The sequence below is a fragment of the Stegastes partitus genome, unplaced genomic scaffold (genome assembly GCF_000690725.1).
Source record: "Stegastes partitus isolate 25-593 unplaced genomic scaffold, Stegastes_partitus-1.0.2 Scaffold2770, whole genome shotgun sequence".
In the NCBI taxonomy this organism is placed as follows: Eukaryota; Metazoa; Chordata; class Actinopteri; family Pomacentridae; genus Stegastes; species Stegastes partitus.
The window spans coordinates 1-6395 of record NW_007580501.1 but is presented as its reverse complement, the minus strand read 5'-3'; the positions used below and the strand labels follow the sequence as shown (position 1 = coordinate 6395).

At 45.1% G+C, this 6395-nt stretch overlaps 1 protein-coding gene across 2 annotated transcripts in view; it reads right to left on the bottom strand.

Moving 5' to 3' along the window:
• LOC103375671 (interferon-inducible GTPase 5-like) overlaps positions 1-1138 on the bottom strand; it is a 3889-nt gene extending 2751 nt beyond the window's left edge. The window contains exons 1-2 of one of the 2 annotated variants that reach the window (XM_008305983.1): positions 1102-1138; positions 290-414 (exon numbers count right to left, since the gene is read on the bottom strand). The gene's annotated coding sequence lies outside the window, so the exon portion shown is untranslated. Of the gene's footprint in view, positions 1-289; positions 471-1101 lie in introns of those variants that run through there. The other variant, XM_008305982.1, reaches the window with a different exon arrangement.
• Positions 1139-6395: the final 5257 nt, after the last annotated feature.

The following is a 6395-nucleotide window of genomic DNA, read 5'->3' as shown; positions in this document are numbered from 1 at the left end:
CAACACACCTGATTCAAATGATCAGCTCATCATCAAGCGCTGGAGAAGCCTGATAACGATCCTGATCATTTGAATCAGGTGTGTTGGAAGAAGGAAACATCGAAAACATGCAGGATTGTGGCCCTCGAGGACCAGGTTTGGACACCCCTGATATAAAATCATATCTGACATTAAGAATACTTCAGACTGTAGAAGAATGTACGTCTTGTTTTCTGTTTTCAAACTCTTTAGTCTTTTTTTCCCGAGAAAATTCAAAAAGATCAAACTCCAAATGTTTGCAACTACTCACTCAGATTTCCTCCAGAAACTGGACCCTGGAGCACAAACACCACTGTTGCACCTTATATATTTAAATGGAGTCCAGGGGAAGAATCTGTTAGTCTATTGGGTTGAATTCAGACCAGTGTCACGATCCTAATGTGAAGGAAAGAGATTCTGAAGCACAGAGACACTCTGAGGGAGCTGAGAGAGTTGAAAAACACAGAGAGGAGGAGCCTGACTTTTTTTTTTTTTTTTTAATCTGTCAGGCTTTTGATTTCGATTACAAAAAGCAGGCTCAGTAGTTGCCATCCAGCAGGCTATTAATAGCCAGGAAGCCATGTCACAGGCAGCACCTCATACTGACCATGTTTGGTCACCTCATGCTGACCAGGTCACTATGAGGTGACTGAACATTGTCACCTCATGGTCATAACAATGTAACTGTAGTGTTAGTCACTACTTTGGTCATATTCTGCCTGTTTATACTTTCAATAAACACTGCAGTAAGAAGTGTTAAAACATGTGAATCAGTCATGAAACAACCAAACTTAACTATTAGGATGTAGATTAACTGTTTAACATCAGAGGCACAGCAGTTATTCAGTAGCACAGACACCAGGAAACATTAACGTTACTGTTTTAATCACATTTAAGTTTCCTAAATGTTACGTTAACATTTATTAACTCAATGTACCACACTACAGAAACACAACACACTTCAGCTGGTAAACGCAACATTAAAATTGTTAGCTTAATGCTGCTACATTTAACTTTAATCAAGCTATGGCTGATCAGCCAGCTCGATTAGCATCGCTAATTCACATTTAATGTAATATTTACTGGATGCTAACTCTCTTCTGGGCTGCAAGGTGGCGCAGTTGGTAGCACCGCAGCAAGAAGGTCGCCGGTTCGCGTCCCGGTGGGAGCAGCAGGATCTTTCTGCGTGGAGTTTGCATGTTCTCCCCGTGCAGCGTGGGTTCTCTCTGGGTTCTCCGGCTTCCTCCCACACGACCAAAAAAAACACAAGTTGAGGTTAATTGGTGATTTTAATTTGTCCGTATGTGTGAACAGTAGCGTGCATGGTTGTCTGTCTCTAAGTGTAGCCCTGCGATAGACTGTCCAGTCCAGAGTGTCTCCTGCCTTTGCCCTACGTCAGCTGGGGTAGACTCCAGCCCCCTCGTGATCCCAGTGAGGATTAAACGGTGTACAGATAGACAACTCTCTTCTCTGGTCAAACACAGAAATAGACTGCACCACCCTCTGGAGTACACTGCACACATCTGATGCCAAAGTTGCACACAAAGTGCATTTAAACCTGCATCAATGAGAAAATAAACATGTACTGACCTGATGGATCCTTTTCGTGTCTGCTGGTTCAATCAGCCGAAGAACAGGTACGTATTAGGTTGAACTGAAAACTGATTAAAACAAGCCAACATTCAGTAAAACTGTCCAGAAAACGTGCTGCTGTCCCACCAATAAATACTAACAAATTAAAAGATAAAAATTATATCAGAAGTAAGTCCATACGAGGATGAGACCTGGGTTTTACGGTGAAGGAGAGTCAAGGCTGCCTCCTCCAGACCACCTGTCAATCATTCCAGCGTGGACTGTCAATCAAGCAGCCACGTCCCCTGACGAAACTAAAACTTTATATGAAGTTCAATATTGAATAATTTTCAGATGGACCATGCGATCTCTAAATTTGACCATGGAAATGAATGAAAAAAACAAATCCTGAGCTGTAGAAAAGCTGTATTTTGGGATTTGAGTTTTCCTGTTCAGAACTAGGGTCTAGGGAGGCAGTTCTCCAGTGTGTTAATGTGATTTTATCTCTTGACCGCAGCTCTAGAAGCTCACCAAGTTGGAAGTCAGAGGAAAGATCTTAGTCGCTTGTTCAATGCATTTTCATCATGGGAAGTTTACAATGTACAAGAGGAGAGAATCATTTGTACATGTTCAGAGTATTTAATAAAATCTCAGACCATCAGTGAAGATGCTTCTTTTTTGATTTTAATTCCAGATGATATATCAGCGCAACGATTTGACCAAAAAGGTTAAAATATGTCTGTCAATGTCAGAATCTCTTAGTATCTTTACCCCCATTAGCTTTAATTACAGCAGCACTCAGTCAGCACAGAGTCCAGCAGTTTGTTCCAACCTGATAGTTTATGTTCTGCCAGCATGATGTGACAATGTTCCAAAGCTTCTTGTCATGTAAGGAATGTGACAGTCAGCACTCCTTGGTCTTCTTTGGTCTTCAAAGCTCTGAGGTGTGTTTGGACTCATTATCCTGCTGCTGTTTGAATCCTTCTCCACAAAGATGGAAACCAGAGGATGGAGAATGTCTCTGAAGAATAGACTGCTGCCGCTTCTTGGTCAGAGTGGAGTCAACATGAAAGATAGTGAATTGTGTAATTAAAAAGGAATAATATAGTCAATAGCTAATACCATGAATTCTGTGCATAAAATCCATTAAATATTGCACAGCACAGATTTGGTCAGAGTCAGACTGTGGGTGCAGTAAGTCTATGGATGCACCCATAATCAGAGGGGTGCATCATTTTATTTAACAGTCTGATAGCAGTCAGGTAGAAGGTCTTGGTGAATCCAACAGTGCTGCTCCATAGACTGCAGTATCTCTTGCCAGAGGGCAGGAGGGTAAACAGGTGGTGACGGGGATAAGTGGAGTCACTGATGATGCTGGAGGCTTTTGACACATACTATTGGCATTTTTGGGCCTTGTCCTCAACAGGTGGCAGTGTGGATCCAATAGTTCTTTCAACTGGCCTCAATACTGTCCTCAGAGCCTTCTATCTGAAGCATTACAGTTCTCATACCAGAGAGAGATGCCGCTGGTCAAAACACTCCACAGAACGTGGTGAGGAATGATGGACTCAGATGTTCCCACTTACAACATCACAACACAAACAAGTGCTGGTGAGCCCTTTTGACCACAGATGAGGTGTGTATTGACCAGAGTAGGTTGTCTGTCTCATGAACCCCCAGGAGTGCTGTGTGCTTTACAAACTCCACAGCAGTGACATGATGTAGATTGAGGTGTGCATGGACCAATTTGTCCTGATGTCAGTCACCATCTCCTTTTCTCCTTGTTTGTTTTTGGGGTTTTTTTCCAAATTCAAGATTAGACTGTTTTTACTGCATCAGTCTGCAAAAACTTTATCCTCCTCTCTATTTGCCTTCTCTTCAATGTCCTGGATGAGACCCACCACTGTTGTGTCACTTGCATACTTTATGATGTAGTTTGTGTTAAATTTTGCACAGCATTTCTGTGTCATCAGTGTGTATGACAAGGTGTTCAGGACACATTCTTGTGGAAAGCCAGTGCTCAGTAAAACTTTGGTTGATGCATTTACTACTTGAAGAAACTGAGGCCCGTCTGTGAGGAAATCCAGTATCGCCAACCGAACCTGTTACGTAGTTCTGACCACAGGCCTCAACAAGTCCACATGCAGGAACCTGTTCAGGCTGCCAATCCAGGCTCAGCCAAGAAGGGATAAATCAGGGTCTTGTCAGCCAGAGACAGCAGGTCTTTTCCTAAGTATAAGCTTCCAAGGCGTCTTATTTCAGAAAGGCAAATCGCTAGGACCATCACAGGTGGTTCCTCTGTGGCCCCACTTGTGGCCGGGGCGTCCCACCCCAGAGGTGGGTCATCATTTCATGAGGGAAGGAAGAGTCGACAATATGCTGACTCTCTGGAAATGAAAAGGTTGAACCTTTGCCCTGACAAAAGTGACCCTAAGTCACTTTAACCCTCTGAGGACAGAGCCACTACTCCCCTGAGAGTGAACTTTGTCTTGACTTCTGCTGCCAAGATTTGAGCACATGTAGGACTCTGAGTAAGCTGAAGAGAGGGTGAACCCTCTGCTGCAGTGTGGTTGCCAGCCGGCCTATTGACAAGCGCTGCAGTCACTGTGCTGTCTTTCCTGACAATGATGTGGTGACCTTACAACCTTGGCTGGAACTGCCAGAGGACCAGGATCTCTATGCTGCAGGATATTACACAGTGGGTCACCTAACAGAAAATCCAGAGCTCCTTGACCCCACAGACAGTACAGATCATGCTTCGACCACTGTGGAGGCATCTGAGACCAGCTGGCAGTGGAACACAGGTCCTAGAGCACTTCCCTTTACTCCCCCAAGAATCACCACCGTGATCTAGAGCAGGGGTTCTCAACTGGTCTCACCCTGGGACCCACATTTTCCCATGCTCATTAAGTCGCGACCCACTTTTTTTAGAATTCAATATTCAACATATTTTCCTGTGCAACATGCATTTCAGAGCATATAACCATGCATAGTAACTGGACCATGACAACTGCATGTACAAAACAGCACAAAATAAATATCAAAACTACTCGAAAATAAAGTTTTGGCCCAATCAGGTCATTTGTTGAAGTTAATGAGACAGTTGGGCACGTGCTCTACTCTTGATTAGAGTTTCAGAGTCTGAGGTGACAGTAGACAGAGCTGCTCTCAGATCATGCTCAGTGTCCAACCTGTTCCTCTGCTTTGACTTGAGCTGGACCAAGGTAGAGAAGCCACTTTCACACCTATAGGTTGAGCGGAACGGCAAGATTGTTTTAACTGCAAGAGTGGCGAGGAATGGATACTCAGCCATCACATCACTGCACCAGAAGTGGGAAAGGCTGACCTCCCCACATCTCTTTCTCAGCGTCTGATCACATGACAGCTCCACATGCTCTTCGTTGCTTGGCAACGTGATGTTTTCCACATTGATACCAAAGGGGTCATGTATCCAGTCAATAGTTGTAACCTCGCAAAAGCATGACAACACCTCGACAGCCAGCAGACTTCTGGGTGTGCTCAGGCTCCGACGGGCTGGAAGTGGCAGGACGCACAGGCAGCTTTTGGCTACTTAGACCAGTTTAGGTGTTTACGTTAGCGCTGACAGCACCGTTTCCGCGGCAGCAGCGGTGGGGTTGGGGGAAGCTTAGTATTCAGACGGGGTGTGGGTGGTGAGCATTCGGTCCAGCCGACAGTCACAGTGCTGTATTGGCGGCGGCGGCGGCAGTGTGGAGATTGATACCCCGATTCCAGCACAGCGAACAAATAGTAGGCTATTTGGGTATTCGGGTCCAGCCCTAGTGCGAAAATCCACATTTTCAATACTCTGGGTCATATTTGCGCTTTGCCATCTTGCATCCTAACATCAACACAAACTTGAAATGAATGTCAAAGAAACTATGGTTACCATGACTGTCAAAGCTGGCATAAGCATAAGCTGGCTACCGCAAGCCACATACTCCAGGGGCATTTAGGTGTGAGCAGAGTGATGCTGACTCAGCAATAGTAATAATCTTGCGCCCTCTGCTAGCAGACTGTAAGGTCTGCATTCATAAAAGGTCTCACCAAGTGTGGATACACTAGGATAGGGAAACAGAGCTGCAACAGCCGGCCTCTCCAGAGATGCCAACACGGCTAGAGGTTGTACGCTGGTCTGAGCACCACAGCCGCCAACAGCAGCCACTGCAGCCTGCAATGTGGGGCGTTCGGGCGAACATCATAAATTGTAGTGTCTATTGATAAGAAAATGTTCAGCAAGTCATACGTTTTGCCTGTGACAAGGTGGGAAGTGCGCAAAATGAGAAAGTTGGTCACACCGGTAAAACAAAAAAAGTTGGAGCCCTGTGTGGACTTCCATACAGCACGAGCGTTGTTCGGTAAACGGCTACATATGCAGTGACATATGGTGTGGCTCTAACTTGGTTCCTGGTCAATTGAAAAGCACACAGGTTCTTAGGAGGTGCGAGATTTGAACCAACTAAGCACTGGCACTAGCACCAGCAATTAACCAGCACCTGGTTCTTCTTGGTGGGTTCAAGAAGCCCGCAGTTAAGGCCTCTAGCGAGCCACCAGGGATCTGTTTCACAAAGCAGGTTTAGTGAAAACTCTGAAATGAGGGCAACTCTGAGTTTTCCATTTCACAAAGGGAGGTACCTCAAACCAGAGAAAGAGAGCTAAGTCTAGCCTGTTTCACAGAGAGAGGTAACTTAAGACCTCAGTCAGTTACCGTAGTAACAGACTCTATGAACCTAATCTGGTCAGGACCAGGTTTTTCTCAATGAACATCGAGTTTCTCTCTGTCTCCA